The sequence below is a fragment of the Amphiura filiformis genome, chromosome 11, assembly GCF_039555335.1.
Source record: "Amphiura filiformis chromosome 11, Afil_fr2py, whole genome shotgun sequence".
Lineage (NCBI taxonomy): Eukaryota > Metazoa > Echinodermata > Ophiuroidea > Amphilepidida > Amphiuridae > Amphiura > Amphiura filiformis.
The window spans coordinates 3000942-3021607 of NC_092638.1; the positions used below are offsets into that span (position 1 = coordinate 3000942).

The following is a 20666-nucleotide window of genomic DNA, read 5'->3' on the forward strand; positions in this document are numbered from 1 at the left end:
ACCTAAAATTACATGTAAATACCAATTTGAACTCTATTTAGCTCCACTGATTTTTTTATTTAACATGTTATTTACTTCATTACAAATAGCTGTACAACTCTATAATCAATCGTATTTTAAATCGCTAAATTTCACCTGACAATATTGAACTCCGTTTTACATGGACAGAATTATAAAGTATCAAACATTAACCTTTTAATATAAAATGGTCCATTTTTTGGAGAAAGGGAACCAATCGCGTACAAGTAAGAGTACATTGTCATGGTTTTAAAGACGCTTTTTATCTTGACATTTTAACTCCATATAAAGTACAAGATGTGAAGGATATACTAGTATACAATCGCATTTTACTGTGACAATTTATTTTTCAGCTTTAAATGTTTTATGTATTCCGCATATGGATCGATGTAAAAGTAAAATAGTATTAGTAGGCATATCACATCAAAAATAAGCGCAGCAGAAACACGTTATTTAATGTTTCTACATGAATGAGCTTTATTTAAGCATCAAAAATAAAAAAACGGAATTGAAATCGGTCAATGCATTGTGATGTAGTGTCAATTTAAAGATGCTCGTAAATGGAATAAAAACCTGCCACAAAATGGCTGCAATGACAAAATTGTCACATTCCGAGATTTTGACGGTTTATTTGGACGCTTGCTTGAAAAAGCAGCGTTAATTTAAGTATCACAGGTTAAATGCCTGTCATTCCTGACTTCGTTAAAGAAAACAAAATTACAATTTTATCATTGAATAATTATAATAAATTAACCAAATGTACTATTTTAGCAATTTCGACCAATCTGCAGACAAATTAAAGCTGAAAAATGACTATGTTCAGCTAATAAATATGCAAAATTGATGCCAGTGGAAAACCGTACACGATATCAGGGTGCGGGTTTTTTTGCACTCATATGTATATGAAGTTCTTTCAATTGATAACAAAAATACACAAAAAGTAATTAATTATGCAAATTAGCTAATTACAGCTAATTATGTATTCATGATATTATTATGTAAACTAGGCATGAGTAATTTTGGTGTTTTTTAATATTTAATGAAAGTCTATTCATTCACCATAAATTTGTCAAGTATGAACCTGTTTTGATGTTGAATAAAGAAACAGCAGTTAATTACTTTAAAATAATACAAAAAATACAAAGTTTGACATTTTGATGGTGTCTGGAATAGAATTTTCTTTTTTACTGTCAACATGGTATGTGTCACCATTACTCAAAGCCAAATCCGAAAACTAAAACTAAAAATTCATTTGCAATAAGACTTAAAATTAACATTTTGTTATCTGGATTAACGTAGGAGGGCAAATGGTAAAAGGAAGCGCCGTTTCACTCTAGCGCGTATACAAAACTAGTATGGCCTTGGACACACACACAATGGCTTAAAGCTATTGTGGTTTGGAAAACTACTCCCTATGGAATATCTTTGATAATATTATGTTTTAACTAGTGTTCCTCAAGTGCTTCATTCAATGTAGACGGAAATAATTTACATGCTAAGAAAGATTAGTATTTTAGCTAAATGGTGGTAGATCAGACTATTTCAATAGGCCTATATTTACTGATTTATGAGCGATCGTCAAAAATCCATTAAACAGGCAGTAATTCTTGAACAAAGCAAAATTTAATTTTGTCGGATTCAATGGTAGCTTCAGAAAGGTTTCATATACCATATATTAAAATTTCAAACAATTGGGATAAATGGAACATACTAAGGAAATTCATTTTTGACATTGATGTTTTCCAAAAATCAGCCGACTTTGATGCGAGCGCTTTTTAATTCACTGTTATGCTTGCATGCACAGTGTGGCAGAATTATTTCGCAGCCACTGTGACATACCTAGTATTAGTTTTGCACATTAATTTGTTTTCTTAAGCGTCGTCGGAAACTTCCAGACCAACCCCTGTATACATCTTTATAATTTATTTCAGATATCATCTTTACATCTTTACAATGGGGTCACTCCCATTGTGGCCTGTACACCATCCGCGATAATGAAAACGCGTAAAAGGGGTAGTTTTTCGTGGGTAGGCACGATACGCGCGTACCGTGTTTATGGTGTCAAAAACATGAAAAATTGGAAAAAAAGGGTAGCAAAATTGCAATTGCTAATACGAGTAAATGAAATTTAGGGTATGAAATTCCTGTTAAGGGTATCGTTTTAGCCAAGGGTTAAAACTGGAAAGAGTGTGTTCAATACAGGAAATATACATGTAATATCGTGGTACCTTTAATATGTTTGACTTTGAAAAGAAATCTATTGAGAAGGTTTACAGCCCAGGCTATAAAGCTTAGTTTGTCAACTGTTACAAACAAAATTATTTTCTGTAAAATGATGTGACTTGTAATCACTTTCTAGGTATAATATTTGAACACAGGTTTCAGAAGACTACAAAATGAATACGAAATAAAACACATGATAAAACATGAAGTACAGCCTGTCGTCGCTTTGGCTTCATTTTGGTTCAGATTCACCCTACTTATCCCAGACTAAACTAGGCTATGTCAATTTCCCCCAAAATCACTATCGTAAGTCAGTCAAAACATTTCCCTTTATTAAAGAACCTCTGCTTTTTACAAAATAACAAATCAATCTGTTAAAGGGACATTTTGTGATTCGCTCATCCTCCTTTTAATAGTCGTTGAATTGTCAAGTTCTTACGTTAGTGCCCCACAGTGGAACCATATCTTTCTCATGGTTATGCACACAAACATTATGTTTTGATGTCGTAAAATCCCAACTTTTTTGGAATAAGTGGGGGATGTGGCTTCGAATCATGAAACAAAATGCCCTTTAAAAGAAATGTAAAACATAAAATCAATTATGTCATTGAAGTATGGGGTAACAGTATTTTCATAAATATTTGAAATATATTTCATAAGATACACAATAATAAGTTACACAATAGGTTCATTATTCAAACAGCTCATTAATTTGCGAAGTTAGCACCACCTATAAAAAATGTACTTTTAAAGAATTATATTAATACTACACATCCTTTTAAAATACACCTGTTTTCGTTACGCGTTTTCTTGCACCTGTAAGTCAGTATAATTCTTAAAGAGCATTATGGAATTTGAAACGGAACTTAGTATATGCAATAGGATGCTGTTGATTTCATAATCATTAAAAATCACTTCTGTCATTTCCCTCATTTATAGGGCTACCTCAACAACTACTGTATACTGGGAGGCGTGTCCCTATATTCATTTGTTTACATTTCATTTTAAAAATTAATAACAACAAATTAAATGTTTTTGTTTCAATTTATTTTGCATACCACTTAAAGCACGCTGAGGGTAAACGTGGTAAATAGAGGAAAAGCAAATCACATACCTTTCAGAACATTCATGATGTCTATCAAGTACTATATCCTGAAATGCCCAGACAATTTAATAAACCTGTCGAAATTGCAGAAGTTTATGAATTACTCATTTTGTTATAAAAACTCAGTTCAAAATGCGTGTATAGTTATATATCCCAATGGTAATAAAAGCTTTCTCGGCTTGTTTTGATGTTGTTGCAGCGGAGGAGTAACATTGTAACACTTTCTTCTCTTAAGTTGTAGTGATTTGTTTAGGGGGCTTAAGGTAGACAAATGACCTATTAAGAACTGTAAGTAGAAAAGAATAACCTTTAAAGGCTGGTTTTAAGTAACCTTTAATGCTCTGAATGCTAGCCATAAGCTTCAACATAGAAAGTCAAACGTTTTGAGATATTATATTAAGAACCACTGAGCCAATACTAGGCTTGTTTGTACTCATTTTAATGCATATTTCATGCTGATTCCAAATATGGTCATGAAAATATACAATTCTGCATTTTTTGTAATTTAGAAAGAAATTGAAACTTGTCGTCTGCAGTCGACGCCCGCGTGGAGAGAGTTAAAGACTGGTTTTAAGTATTTATGAATTACTGTTAAACATACTAATCACAGTGCAACAGAATCTTGACTCTAATCCTTATTTTGTATACCACCATATCCCGAAGCGTATCATTAATCTGTTACGCTAACATTAGTAAAGTTTACTTCTTTAACCCTGATCCTGACCCTCTAATTCAAAAGCTTAAATTTGAGGTTTATAAAAGCTGACAGTTATTTCTAATACATTTGTTGGGATTTATTTTAATTCCGGGCTGTACAAAACAGTTTTAAGCGTCATAGATACGAAATTGCATTTATGACTATATTTTGTCGGTTTTTTATATGACTCATGGCATGCCAGGTACATTGGCACAAATGATACCAGTTGAAAGACAGTACTTAGCTTTTTGCATGACTAGCGAGGGACCACAGGATCCTATGTCACTTCATCTAGGCACGCCACACAACAGATCATTAGCTTTTACGATATACCTCATTACGTTCCAATCACTAATGGCAAACCAATGGAAATACTCTTCACGTCGATTACTTGCAACTCTATAGCTATTTCTTGTTGATACCAACAATATTTGTGTTTATTGCAATGGAAATACGTACGCCGTTGATGCTTGATTTGGAATAGTATTTGGATTTTATTCTTTGGTCCTTCGTAATCCGTGAGTAGAATATTAACGAATGATTAGATATATATTTAGTAAAAGCATCCCTGGCATGCCTGGCAAAAGTAGTATGCTTTCTTTGATATTTTTTCATGTGGTGGTTGTTCTGTTGCTTTTTGTTTTGGCTGTCGTTGTTTTCTTTATTACTTTCAGCTATTAGTATGCATGTTTCGCTGGTTACTATTTGTATGTATCTGAATTTCAAATAATATATTGCTGTCGTTTTTAAATTCATAAATGACACCACTGACAAATCTGTCAGGACCTTCACTTAGGGCTATCGCTTGCCCACCCCCCTGGCCTGCCAAAAATCTTTGCCTCCCTAATTTGCACATGCCAAATATTTGGGACCACAATTTGCAAACCTTAAATGATCTACATATCATGATATTGCGAGCACACCGAACAGGAAAATTTGCATATTGAAGCATTTCAGTACTGTTTTACGAAGCCTTTTAGAGCGTTTTATTTAAGGGTAGACTAGGTATTGTTGGTCTAAGCAACCTAAAAATCTATTTTCATTATCTAGATCAATATATTATTGAAAATTAATACCTTGATGCTTTGCAAAAGTTCATTCTACAAATCGTATACTTTGCAAACTTGCTTAATTTATTGTTGTTAATTAGTTATGTACATTTTACAAAAGTGTTGTTAATTGTTTCAGCCCTCTTTACAACGTAACTTAAGAACCGCAGCACATATAAAAGTATATCTGTGATATTGTAATTCTTCTACACGCTCGCTATGAATTGAGCAATGCAGTTTTTGCCAAAGCTCACTACCATTCGTAAGATGCTGCGAACTACTAAATCACAACAGTTTAAAATAATTAATAACCTTAAAAGGCGCCCCATGAATTTGTGCCAAAATTCTCTCCCCGCCCCCCCTCGGCTTGCGAAATTGTGCTTGCCTCCCCTTTCGGCTGGCCAACACCCCCAATTTCACACTCCCCAGGGCTCATAATTATTGAACAGCCAATTACATAATGAATGTCAACATTTTTAAAAAATTTCGATTTAAGAAATTAGTACATGGTAAATGGTCGCCTGTTGGTTCAAATATTCTTGTAATCCCACGGATGTAGGTGTGTAGTCGGTGGGTATATTAGTCAATGTTGAGTTAGTTTTGGTTGCTCAGTCGCGTCGGTGAGAGTAGTCACTCGTTTGGTTGGTTCTTCGCTTGTTGACTGGTCTCGGCTCGCATACATGTCGGTTCTTTGACAGGTTGCATAGTCATGTCAGCATGGTCGGGCAGTTCCTCGATTGGTCCATAAATTGGTCGATTAGTCGCTAACGTGATCAATTAGTCGGTTAGTCCATCATTTATCGGTGCCGGTTGGTCGTTCAGTTAGTCAGTTGGTTAGTCATTTGGTTAGTCTTTTACTTTTAGCGGTATGGCGGTCACGATATGATGGTGGTACATGCATGAATTTGCCGACTTTTACCCATTTAAAATGCTGCCATGCATCGAAAAGGTTAATAGAACATCGTTAGCGCGTTTGCCCGTTCAAAGACGTCAAGTTACTGCAGCAACAGTCCTCTACACCAGCTTGTGCCCACCAGATCTGAAGGCACTGCTACCAAAGCCATTTGTAGTTAGAAGAGCTACCCGCTCCAGTTTGTCCATGCCTTGCCATGTTCTCACAGTACCAGTTTCTAAAGCCATATCTATTGGCATGACCTTCATCCCTACTGTAATTCACGTTTGGAATAGCCTACCAGATGGCAACGGCGCACCTTCCTTCAAGAGCAGAGTGCATAAGCATCTCATTTCATGTCTCTGATGCTTAAGTTACTGTACCCCGTCACTCGTGTTGATCCTAAGCTGCTGTGAACCACTGATTGGCCCATGTGGTTGTCTTAGTGCCTAGGTGTCACTCCTCACTATTGTTCACTCTAGCATTTTATTTCCAAAAAAATTTAAAAAGAGCATGAAAGCGCATTTGATGGAATCACAAACAAAACCAGGGCATGAAGGCCTAGGTATACAAGAAAGGAACCGTTTATACGAGGAAGTCAAACCCATTCTCTAACCATTTGCCTTTAATCTAAACAATGTTTTCATAAACATAATCAGATAAAAGAAAATAATAACGATAAATCCGAGGGACTTTTCTCTTGTTTGTCAAGTGGATCAAGTCCTATCGTTGCTCATATCCGCCCAACCATCAACCCAGCGTTGTGCTTCATCATTTTTTTTACCCAGGGACCAACAGTGTCTCTCTTAATGGAACATAGATGACCATTTAATATGTTAACTGCAGAGTACTGAATTTGTCAGAATGAGTCAGTGCCATCAACTTGCGGTGCCAAATTGACTATGAAGTCCGATTTTATGGCAATTATAATTTGTACCATAAGTAGGATAAAATATAAATTGGAGTAGGTCTTTATCATGTTGACGTGCGTACGTCTTATTATTGTGATAGACTTATGGGCGGCGTTACATATACAGGGAAAGGAAGAGACTATATCACAATATAATTGCTACTATTATCATCCCTCCGATTTGGTCTATTCAAAATATAAAGATGTATTAACTTACACCTAGCACCTTACACATGTTACATACACCCACATAAACACTGTTCCTAGTTCCGTTTGCAGAAAAGTTCTTGAGAGCTGGTCTGCACTACAGTAAACCAAACAATTAAGGTAACAGTTACGTTCATCCCTGTATATTCTAAACAAAGGCAGATGTCATAATTGGAACCAACAGCCAATAGCTGCAACTTTTAGCTTGAATTTTAAGACCCCATTCGTTGAAATTGTTCAAGAAATAAAGACACAGCAATCCAAAAACCTCAGGAAGATGCAAATGTAAAAGTTGCAGTTTGCCCCATTGCATGCCCTATTGATTGGTACACAAGGCGTTCGCGAACAAGAGAACTAGCGCCGTGCTGTCATTGATTAGCACGAAAAACTAGCGTCGTGCTTTCATTGATTAGAACACAAAAGTGCAACTTTTTTGTTTGTTTCTTCATTAGGTTTTAGATCACCGTTTCTGTAATTCTCAACCAATGTCAACAAATAAGGTCTTAAATCAAAGCTAAAGAGTTGAGAGTAGGTCTCCAATTTTATTCCTTGAAAAAGAAAAGTTTTGTCTTTTCGAAACTTCGGGTTTTTAACTTCTGTAACGTTTTTTGTTACTCCCCCATTGGATGTTGTGTCATATTTTCCCTGTTTTTAATTTTATCCGTTGCTAGTGTGACACTGTTGTATCCTTTTGGATCCATCTTTTGGTACTACGTTGTTGGTAAAACAAAAAAACTCACGATTCGGACGGATAATTGGTTTGTACAGTAGTGTGAAGTTATAACTCACTTATAACTTGATTTCCTATCCAGTTATTGCAACTTCTTAAGGGAAGGGGTATGAACGTTTGAACAGTTTTTATTGTGGGACATTAGAGCACAACAGACATATCGAATTGCATTCTGAATACGAAGAATGTCATTCTGATATCAAATAATTTTGATTTTTTGAAATTCGCAATGTAATACCCATTTTATGGCAAATCATTAAAAATTGATATTTTTGATATTTAACAGTACTCGAAGTAAATCTTATAAACCTGATGATTTATACTTAAAGTGTACGTAGGCATGGTAGGTGGGATGAAAAGTCGACGATGAATTGAAAATTTTGACCTTTCGTATTGAAGATATGGATTTTTTCCCAAAACACCAAAAAAAATTAGGTCTTTTTGGAAAAAAATCCATATCTTCAATATAAAAGGTCAAAATTTTCAATTGATCGTCGGCTTTTCCTCCCAGCTACATACTCTATAAGAATATATCATTAGATTTATAAAATTTACTTCGAGGACTGTTATATATCAAAAATTTGAAAAATATCAAATTTTAATAATTTGTCATAAAATTTGTATTATATCGTGAATTTCAAAAATGAAAATTATTTGATATCAGAAAGACATGCTTCGTATTCAGAATGCAATTCGATAAGTCTGAGGTGCTCTCATGTCCCACAAAAATACTGTCGAAACACCATAAACGCTCATTCTAGATCCCTTAACGGGTTAGGCCATTTTAAATCGACTTTCGAAAAGTTTTTTGATACATTCATTGATTTCTCAAAAAGTAAAAATCGCAGTTTAACAAATAACGGTTCAAATGAAAGCCATTATTGGGGGCTAATTGTTTCACTATGAAAGGCCTGACACTAATATAAACACTTGTTTCGGTGACCCAAGTTCGTGGTCATTTCTGTTCACGCACTTTTTAACAGATAGCCTGGAATTTCATATTTCGGTTTCAGCGATTGCCCGAAAAAGGTGGTATGTTTTTGAAAAGCGTTTCCGCTTGGAATGTAGATAGTTATTGTTGCTATATTACTCTTCGCGATTTTAATTTATGCCCTCTTTAGCCGACAATTTTCAATGCATTTTACACAATAGATACGTCGCTTGCATAAATACCGCTATTTTTAACAGTATCGTTTTTGTTAACCAACATACCATCCAAATTAGTTCTCAAGACTTTGATGACACCATAGATACCAAATCGGACTGCATGTGATGAACAGATTTTAAACTAGAATCAAAAGAATCAGCGTAGGCCCTCTCAAAATGTACTTTTTTTAAATATCGCGTTGTGATAAAAATGACTGCCCTTTCCTTGTTTTACTAGCTTTACTTACCTCAAACTTTACACGTAGTGTTGTCTCAGTGTCCGTTACTGGTTGGTATTATTCAGATTAAGCGATTTTCATGATTTAGGCCTACTTAGCCTACATTTGACCAACTATTTGCCCACACCGTGTACGAATATATTCCAAACATGGCGCTGCATTCAGTATCACACTAACGACAAGGTTATACTAAGATGTGTAAGACTTTCTGACACTATATTCACGGTTTTTCTAGTGGCTATTCAAACTTATGACAAATTTGGCTGGTTTGCGTTGTTCAATACCATTTCACCCTGATGTGACAGTGACATTTTTTTAGCCTAAGGTTTCATTCGGAGTAGAATAAAATGAAAACGTCAGTTATATTTTGTAATTATTATGGTTTTGCTAGGTTATTGGTTTTCATTAATGAAATTGTCTAGATATAGTCTGATACAATTAGCATTAGCCTACATTTATGTAGGGTTCACAAAATATTACCCGTGGCGTCAGATGTAATTAGTAGTATTCATATACAACATTTTACAATCCAGTTTTATTCTGCACTAGAAATTCCATAGATTGGAATATTCATACAACTTTTGCAATCCAGTTTTTGCAATGGAAACTCTAGATCAAGTACAGAACGCGTCATCGCATGTATAAGGCTTATGATGTTCAGAAATAATTAGATATTATATTCAGCGTCGCTCCGGCGGACGCATGTTGAATGAAATCCATACAATATGATATATTTATATACAAATTTGATTAATACAGATAACCCATTGTTAAACTCTAATAATTTAATAATGTTAGTTATTCTTAGTCTGATTACCAACATATGCACATGACATGCGTTGTCACATTTCAATGCAAATGAATGGGGAAAATAATAATAGATCTGTCGCAAATGGGCAAAATGTTATGCGGAGCACCATTAGGAAAATTATTTTTTAGATAGAGAGAGATGGATAAAAAACCTAGAAGACTGTGTTTCATTATTGCATCTCATACAGAATCTATCCCATCAACGTGTGGATAATTAGTGATACACAACGATACTGCAGTGAGCCTTCTTTGCGAATTGGATTAACAGGTTGCTTAAGAGCTTCAAACTACCTTACAACTAAGCTTACAATTAGTTGAGTTGTAAGCTCTTAATATTAATTTATTAATTAATATTAAATTTATATTATTCAGTTAGTTGTAAGTTTATGTTTTTCCTCTCAAATGTAGCCTCCTTGTCCAGGGTCCATATTACCTCAACGAAAATCAAGGATTATGTTCTATTCATCCTTAATTTGGTGGTTAGCGCTTGAGTTCAGTGTCCGATAATTTGTTGAAAGAAATACTATATACGGGACTATATATTTCTCAATACACATGGCAAAGCATGATATGTATTATAGTGCAGTTTGATTGAAACCTTCTGTCAACGTGATCAAATGCAGTGCTTTTAACTTCTTAACTTTAATATCTATATTAATAAGAGTACTGACATGAAGGTAATTTATAAAGGAAATAGTCTGAATAGGATTACCCAACTTGATACAGAGCGCTTAATTTAAAATATCTCTTAATACATAAACCGTTAACGGGACTCGTTGACCGCTAGTATTAAGGGATCCAAAATGAGCGTTTATTGCGTTTCGACAGTATTTTTGTGGGACATGAGAGCACCTCAGACCTATCGAATTGCATTCTGAATACGAAGCACGTCTTTCTGATATCAAATAATTTTCATTTTTTTTAAATCACAATATAATACAAATTTTATGACAAATTATAAAAATTTGATATTTTTCAAATTTATGATATATAACAGTCCTCGAAGTAAATTATATAAATCTAATGATATATTCTTAAAGTGTATGTAGCAGGGAGGAAAAGCCGACGGTCAATTGAAAATTTTGACCTTTCATATTGAAGATATGGATTTTTTTCCCAAATAGACCTAATTAAAAAAAAAAATCCATATCTTCAATACGAAAGGTCAAATTTTCAATTGATCGTCGGCTTTTCATCCCACCTACACACTTTAAGTATAAATCATCAGATTTATAAAGTTTACTTCAAGTACTGTTAAATATCAAAATATCAATTTTTAATGATTTGCCATAAAATGTGTATTAAATTGCGAATTTCAAAAATCAAAATTATGTGATATCAGAATGACATTCTTCGTATTCAGAATGCAATTCGATATGTCTGATGTGCTCTAATGTTCCAAAATAAATACTGTCCAAACGTTCATACCCCAGCCCTTAAGGCAGAGAAGAAGGAGATACATGTATCTTACACTTCCCATAATGCATATCTTGTCTATCCTAAGTTTCGATAGTCCAAAAAATAAAAATGTATTTATTTTTATAGAGATTTAATTCGCGAATTATAGACGTTACATTCGTGCATTATAGACGTTACATTCGTGCATTATAGACGTTACATTCGTGCATTATCGACGTTACATTCGTGCATTATAGACGTTACATTCGTGCATTATAGACGTTACATTCGTGCATTATAGACGTTACATTCGTGCATTATAGACGTTACAATCGTGCATTATAGACGTTACAATCGTGCATTAAAGACGTTACATTCGTGCATTATAGAGGTTTCATTAGTGAATTATATATGTTACATTCGTGAGTTATAGAGGTTACATTCGTGAGTTATAGAGGTTTAATTCGTGAATTATAGAGGTTATTGTTTGGAATTCAGGCAATGACAGAATACATTGACATGCACGGCTTATGCGATAGGCTCATCAACACAATATATCCTAATAATAATTAGTTAATAATTGCAAGACATGAAAATAAAGCGTGTAGAAAATAAATACTTTGCATTTTAGAGTTTGACTCATTCTAACCGCAGCCGACATAACCTTGACCTAGATATTATTCGCCGATCCTGTGAGTAAAATTAATTGTACGATGAATATACCAAAGTACAGGTTACCTTTCTTAGGTTTAATGTGGTCTGGTGGTTGTTCTTTTTTTTTATTGAATATGTGACCTTTTTGAAAGATGTCATAACAAGAGGACGAACACTTGCCATTTTGAGTTAATAACGCAAGATATAATAACTTATTAATAACTTTTTCAACAAGCTTGAAGAAAATATATACCTTTAAATTACCATGGTCTTTGTTTACTCGCACTTTACTCGGGGAGTTGATCGTGGTTGCGATGGGAGACTAGATAGCTGCTTCCCGGAATGTTGCAAAATCACTGGCTCCGGAAGATGTTAAATATTGGGAGGGGGAGGGGCAATGTTGCCTGGCCCAAATTATTGGGGGGGCAATGGTAATTTTCCATAGGCATCCAATTTATTGGGGGACCGAGCCCCCCGTCCCGGCGGTTCCGGAGCCACTGCAAAATGCAGTATAAGGTGTGTCATGGGCCACAGCGGTCAGCGAAAATATATATAAACTGTGCAGAGACCAGTGAGTTGGCATGGTGCACCATAAATCCCAAATTTATTTATTGACATTTATTTTGAATTTAAATATTTCATAATGATGTTGTTACTGAAAAAACAGGTCAAAACAAAACTGTCATATGTCTTATGATCTTATGTCTTATGTCTTATGGTCTTATCCATCACGTCCGAAGACCTTGTCATTGCGTATCATCATTTGCGCGTGGTCACATAAAATATAATAAAGTAGAAGCTAAGACCACCTGTTGCCCGTGAGCTGGATCTCATCTGACCACTCATAATAATAAAGAATATTAATTTACTTTTTTCCACACTTGAATACACACCAGTACAAAAATACCATTAAAGATGAAATTAGCTTCCAGGGCTTAGCGTTGTCTAAATTGTCTTCCGCATGTATAAATTGCAAAATCTTTACGGCTCATCCGGGACACTGAAAAGTCTATTGCTTACATTCATATTTACGGATGGGAGTACTGATGGTAGTTACTATTTTGGTCATGTTATCCACTTTTAACCAATTAAATATCAAGATTGCGTTAATATAACTGTTAAATGATTTAGAGGTTAATAACTGCGCATCGGTTATTTGGAGGGCATTGTGAAAAATCTAAACATTTTGCCTTTGGAACCGAGGAATATCCCGAGGTCCAAAGCAAAATGTTTAGATTTTTCACAATGCCCGAATATTACCGATGCAAAGTTATTAACCTCATTCATAACCGTCACTTTGATCTTTTAACTTTACAAAATAACACAAAATGTTCCTCAAAAGTTTGTAAAAATAAACTATTTTTACATCTTCCCTTTCCCAAAATCGATCAGGCTAAAACAAGACGACCAATAACAAAAGTGCGTATCAGAATCTGTGCAAATATGGTAGCGCGCAATCCAAATACGGCAGCCAGCGCGCGCAGTTTGTTGGACACACAATATGGCGCACGCAGAAGTCAATTGTGTTCGACATTGGAACAATTACGCATTTTGCGGTCAATTGTGAGATATTAATGACCTCGACTTGCGTTCGCGTTTTCGCAAATAATAAAATATGATTGGATCGCACGCATCGCGTTTATTAATGAGGTTATGAATGTATAATAATACTCTTTCCTTCCATACGCGCGGCGCGGTATTTTGCATTCGCACGTGAACGGAATCGTCAATTTCGTGCACGGGAGTGACTTGTATTGAACTTGATATAAAAACTAAAATAACCATAAAAATGGACGTAAATATACCGCCTTTATTCGAGGTTCTGGTTAAAACTAAACAGAATCTCTCATTGCAGTATATTTGTTTAGAGTACTGGCGGATAATTATTTTGATAATGGAACATTGATGTTTTAGAAATATTGGATAGCTAATGTGCAGCTTCTTCGTCAGTAGGATCCCCTGGACCAGGGCCTGGACAAAGTGATTGTAAGAAATTGTTTAATTGCTACTCATTGGCATTACAATCTAACTGGTTCATGTAAGAATGCAGCATACACCTGCAAATAAATCTGACCCACTTATGACAACCAAAACAGCAACACATCAGTGTCCTTAGTTAACTCTGTGCATTGCTCTAAGCCGAAGTCAATTTGTCACGAGCTATCTTACTCTTTGAAACACATGGAATGGACAGGAGGTGCTTAATCTGAATCTATCATGGCTATTCCGGATTCTAAGGTAATACTATTTAAATTAACAAGATCTGGACAAGCCAATACTAGTTATGACCAACCAGCGTCATCCGTTTCCTTGTTGAGACACATGTATGGATTCATTTAACGTGGTTATGTATTGCTTTCAGTTGGGTTTAAAGTAAAATTGTGTTTAACATGTTTTAAAATTGGTAGTTTCAAGCGACTTTTAATTTTAGTATTATGCCCACTTTCAGTCTAACCCAGAAATACAGGGTGTCTCTGAAAGAACTGTGTCGTCGGAAACTTAATTGTTTGGGTATATTAACACCACAACTAAACATAACTAAATAACTGGTGTGGTTGAGGAAAAAATCAGCTATATATAATATACTTTTTTAATTTTGATAATTTACCACACCGTTCCTGAAACATATGTATTGTTTTCATTTAGGATTAAAGCAAAATTGTGTTCAGCATGTTTAATTGGTAGTTTTAAGTGACCTTTAACCTTAGTATTACGCCCACTTTCAGTCTAACCCAGAAACTAAGCTAACATACAGGGTGTCTCTGCAAGACTTACTGTATCGTCGAAAACTTATTTTTTGTGTATTCTAACACCAAAACTAAATAACTGGCGTGGTTGAGGAAAGAATCAGCTATCATATTCTTTTTTAACTAATGTTGAGTCTAACATGGTTATTCAATACAATTTAAATAGGACTGGCAAGCCAATATCAGCAGCAGTTACCGTACGATGAACACAAATTCCATCCATTTGCTCGATTAGAATGTTTAACTTAGATCACTAATTTGAAAAGCTCCCTTACATTGCAACTGCAAAACAATACAAATGGAAAGTTTAATACACATAAATTACATATACTGTCGCAGAATATGACACATTAAATTTAGAAGCGAACAACTGACTTATAATTTTAGCAGTTTAAAAATAAACATTATTTCGTTCTTACTTGAATTTCGGTACTAAAAAGACTTTTAGACTTCCAAAGTGGAAAGAAAGTTATCCCTACAGTTCTTTATGCCCTGAAATATAAAGTTTCGATTGTTATAGGACATTTTTTCTCATGCTCTTGATCAGTTCTGTCACATTCTTTGTAAATGGTACAGGACGAAGGGGAAAGACATGTTAAGTAAGAAATTAATTAATTTAATTCTCCTCATTATCATTATTGTGAGAGTATTATTTTTTATAGATGCTAAAAGGAGAGTCGCTGCCTTCTTGACCTTGAATTCTCAATATATGGGTTACTGTTACAATCCTTTTGCTCGCTTTGCACGTTTTGCAATTTCTGTAAATTCTACTTATAAAAGATTTAATCTATATTTTTAAGATCATGTTCGATGTCTCCACTGCAATCTAACAGGGTTGTTTCAAAAATCAATAATTCTGTGTGGAAGGCATAATTGCTCTATGTTTCAAAAATTATATTAATTCTTCTGCACTATCTAATTTCAAAAAGAAAAATGATGCACAATTAAGGAAGCCATCTTTCTGTATAGTGAGAATTTGCAAGGTCATTCAACTTTTGTAGAGTACAATCTTTCAATCAAAACACTACACTATTGGTCATAGAATAGTGACTCCAAAACCACTTATCCTTGTTGCTCTTCAAAGGGCGGATGTTCACACTTTCGTATTTTGTGAAGCGACGAAAAAACAAAAGAAGCCATTTTAAGGTCCAAATGAAAAACGTACATGTATTACTTGTTTGCTCTTTATTTGATGGTTTAAGTTAATTTCGTTTTCAGACTTCAAAATTGTTATATCTCAGGAAAAGCTAATCCTAATTTTGTCAGTTATGACATGAAAGGATCATTTTCCTCAACACACGACTTACGAGGGTTGGTCAATAATATCCCGCAACCATTATTTATCTCCGCTCATGCATGACTTAGATGACTGTTACTTACGATCAATAAAGTTTGTACCTTTGTCTTTCAAAACGCACAACAATTAGTATCAGAGTACCTTTAATTACGTAATCTCAATTGCATAAAGTCATTGCTATATGTACACTGACAATTGTCAACATTGGCGAGAAATTTGAATTGGCTTTGAGGAACGTGTAATAAAAAGAAGCAGAAGTAAGGACCAAAACAGTTTACAAGCCTTATTTTTGGTATGAGGTAATCTGAGTATTATTCAATTGATAATCGTGAAAGAAGAAATGTACCCGTCAACAGATGAGGAAAGGGACCGTCTTTGAACTTCACCAAAAAATGGCCTATAACAACAAGCAAAAATGGTGTGAAAATCGCGAAAAAGAGCCCACACGGCAGAAGAAAGAATCCAAATTATCTCCAAAATAAAACAAAACCAAATATGGTTATTGGTATGGTATTAGAGATCATAGTCAGGACAATAGAATTTGTTGCAATAAAAATAGAAATATGCGCATGCGTTGATGGTATGCATGATTGAAGGTACCAAAAATGTATGAAAAAAGTAAAAATTCATCAAAAAACGCGCTAAAAATATGACTAATACAAGGTTTGCGAAACAGTAGCTGTGTGAGTGAATTGCTATACCAAGTCTTATGCTAAAATTAGACACACCTTTCGAAATTCAAATTTCTTATTCAATCCAGAGCCTCTCTATGGTGTGCTACTTTAAAGGGACCATTGAAAGAAAATATGATTTGGTATCAAAATAAAGCCCATAAAATATAGAATCAATATCTAATACAATTGAAGAACTAACTATTTTAGAAATAAAAATACAATGAAAACAACGTACTCGATTTACCCCCTTCCGACGCTACATCGCGCATCATTTATCAAAAGTAGAAAATTGGGCGCTTTCCTGATGACGTCATTGTGGTTACGCGTTTGTGTTGCGTTGACATTTTTGCCGGGATAATTTGACAACAGCGATCGCGATCTAAATATCAGATGCAATAATCATGGTAATACAACCACCTATAATTATTTAAAGGTCAAGTAAAAACAAAATTCCAGTTGATTGTCCACATTGTATCAAAAAGAGGAAGTGGAGGGCCTTTTTATTTATCATTTATTATTATTTTTTACAATGCAAATGGATCATTTAGGCCTATGTATATTCCCGGACATTACTAGTTGTGTAATTTGTAGAGGAGGATGATAGGATCGAGGCTCTTGTTATTTGATGGTTCTCTGAGAGGATGATTAAAACAAAGCCTCTAAATTGAAATGCTTATTGGACAGAAGCAAATCTAAACTATTGACAATATTATTAACTTTTGAAACATTTAAAAAAGAAGTTTTCCCTTATAATCATAGCATTAAACATTTCAGACTCCCTCAATTACAATGCCATGCGAAAGGAAGCGGGCGGGGACGATCAATTGGGTTTTTTTTATCATCATCAAGCAGCTTCCTATTTTACTTATTCATAAATTCAACCCCCGGTCAACATGACCATGATTCCGATGACTTTATGTAGGCCCTAACTGGCATAAAACTAATTATGAGTATGCCTATAGGCCTATGATATAGTGACGATGTTGAGGGGAATATCACCAAGATTGGTCGCAACACATACATTGCAGATGATGTGCCAGCGCGAGCACCTCCCGTGGGTATTATTTATTATAGGCCTATGTATTTTTTCCGTAGGACCTACCTTAAAAAATATTCAAGAGATGATTATTTTTTCCAAAACCTGACAATTGGTATAAAAACGCTTTTTCTTCCATAAGTTAACTTTCAAAAGTGCTTATTTTCATACCCCAAACAATGCAAAGTAGGCCTAGGCCCTTTTATTTTGCAAATTTATTCCCCTATAGGCCTACCATGTGCTATGCCGGGAGACTTGCCAATATTATTTGAGCCGTTGGCACTGGGGCAGTAGCTGAAACGGCAGATGAAGAAGTTGGTTCAGAAGAACATGACATGCAAACTGTTCTTGAAATAAATTACGAGGAGCGCCTATAAACATACATAGGCCTTCAAAAAGCCTATTATGCTACAAACATCAAATGGGAAATATTATAGGCCTACACTTATTTTAATCCATGGATGGTAGGACCGGGGTAGGCCTAGGCTATGCGAAATTGATGTCAGTCATTTCTAAAAACGAAATATCCAGCCAGGATATTTACCCAATCAACATAAACTTTGTAACTGTAGGCCTACCTTTGATTAAACGCTCGGACACTTTAAGGTATCAGTGGGAGTTGAGATTGGATTAGGCCTATAAGCATTTCCATAACGTAAACTAAAGGCTGACAGTAAATATTGTTCATATGATTGTTTGAAGTGGCCTTTATATGTTCCTCTCGTGGTTCTTTATCTTCAAATTTGTTTCTCATTTTCATAGGCTTTTAAAAATAAATAAAAATAAATTTCGGCTTTTATATAATAACGCCTTTTCCCAAATCTCGGAGGGTTCAAAGCGCTGTAATTTCGCTGCCATGGTACTTATCACAATCAGATCACATCATCTAGGCTGGATGCTGCCGAACCTGTCGCAAATCTAGCCGCACTTGGATTGTAACATCCACCAATTATCTTTTCAGCTCCCCAAATTTCATTGGGTGAAGGAAGTTTTGATAACCAAACAACTAATCACCGATTTTTGAGAAGCAGGAGGAAACTGGAGATCCCGAAGAAAACCTGCGGGATCGAGATAAACCAAGTTCACATGAGTCTTTGGGCCGCGCGCCAGGGGCTTGGAAGTTGAACCCGGGACCTCAGTAGTGGTGCAAGGCGAGGAAACAACCGCGACAACTCGCTCTCCCGAGCCTGACCTTTGTTTTGAACCTGGTGTGTTTTGAACCTAAGTGTGTCTCTGCACGGAGCGACCGTTTAGAAACAAGCAACACACTTTAATCACTCGCAATTCAGCTTCCAAACTTCGGAGTCAGAATCGGCTTGCGTTTTAGGCCTGGCGGTTAAGGCCGTATAAAATTAATGTTTTGGTTCTCGTCCCCTCCCTCCTCAATTTCTGAGATTTGTCAGATTTTTTTTTTTATTTTTCAATTATTTTAGACTTTGGAATGATTTATGAATTTTTCATACATAGGCCTATAAATAAGTTTATTAGAGAACAAGGGCCACTTCCAAGTCTTTTTGTGGTAGGGTCTACTCTAGAGGGTTTATCCCTCAGAATCGCACATTTGAAAAAAAAAAAAAAAAAGTGCGTCATCGTTTCCTCGAGCACTGTTGGAAAAGACCGAAAACTGTAGACAATGCTGATTTTACACTGAAAAAAAACACCTCCCTCCATCATCAATTCATGAAAATCCTCTGGGCGAGAACAAAAATATTAATTTTATACGGCCTAACCTAGGCCGCACGCCCGGGAGGTAGGCTAATTAGGCCTAAAAGCTCTAAAGAAATGAAGTCGCATGTCATGGGCTAACCCGAAACACCATTGCCTTCTCTTTCCTATCCTCACCAGATATTTCAGAGGAAATATAAGTAAAGAGTTGCTATATCAGAATGCTTCAGTCAAGACAAATGATACTCTCTTGCAAACGCCGCACACCGTCAACATCCCTATATCTTCGTGTTAAAAATTGCCGTGGTAGTACGATAAATCCTCACGTTTTTCAACATATACGCATGGTGATTTTGTTCGAGATAGGCCGTGCGACTCAGGCTATGCATACAATTTGAGATTTTGAGAGCCGGCCACACTGTTTCTATTCTATGTTTTACGATTTTCGCATGATCAGTATATGGCTGGCCGTAACCGCCACAACGTGGAGCTGCTACGCGTAGCTTACTTTTCGCTTCGCGGAGCTAAATTGACCAATCATGTTAGATCTTTTCATTACGCGGAGCCAGTTGATGCATCATCGTTCCAGAGAGAGAAAACTCTTGCCAAAATTAATGTTTACTATGTGGATTTTAAATGAATCGAATGTAAATAAACCACCAACAGTTGTACAGGATCAATACCAGTGTTTGATTAGTGTATAGTCAATGTTACCTTGCATGCATGTGCCATGTGTGTGGCGTGTTTGTTTGTTTGTCTACTGTGTCAGGCCAGGATCACTGACACCCACGGTACTGATACTGCCATACTATCACGGTGATCATATTGTTGAATGTTGTTGACTTTAAAATAATCATGATGCAGTCATGTCTACAGTAGAATTCACCACGACCTTTGAAGGACTTAAACCCCATTAAAAGCTATTAAACCAAGATAACACTCAATGAAAACAGCTCAACTATGTTACATCAGATCTTCTCTGGTTAAATACACACTGCACTTGTGTCTGTTTTACCTGTGCAATGAACAATGAGCTGGTATTATAGTTTCAGTTGGGTGAATGATTATAAAGCGAACGCAAGGTAACAATACTGTCTGGGCTTTTGTTTACGAAATGAGACAATAGTCTGCTTATTGTTAACCAGCGTTCTTGAAAATGAGAAACATAA

General features: G+C 35.4%; 1 protein-coding gene across 4 annotated transcripts in view; it reads left to right on the forward strand.

Annotated features, from left to right (window-relative positions):
- The window catches only part of LOC140164222 (uncharacterized), a 150933-nt gene that overhangs the window by 59592 nt on the left and 70675 nt on the right, over positions 1 to 20666 (forward strand). The window contains exon 1 of one of the 4 annotated variants that reach the window (XM_072187470.1): positions 4279 to 4561. The exons of the other annotated variants lie outside the window; for them this stretch is intronic. The gene's annotated coding sequence lies outside the window, so the exon portion shown is untranslated. Of the gene's footprint in view, positions 1 to 4278; positions 4562 to 20666 lie in introns of those variants that run through there. 4 annotated transcript variants of the gene reach the window in all.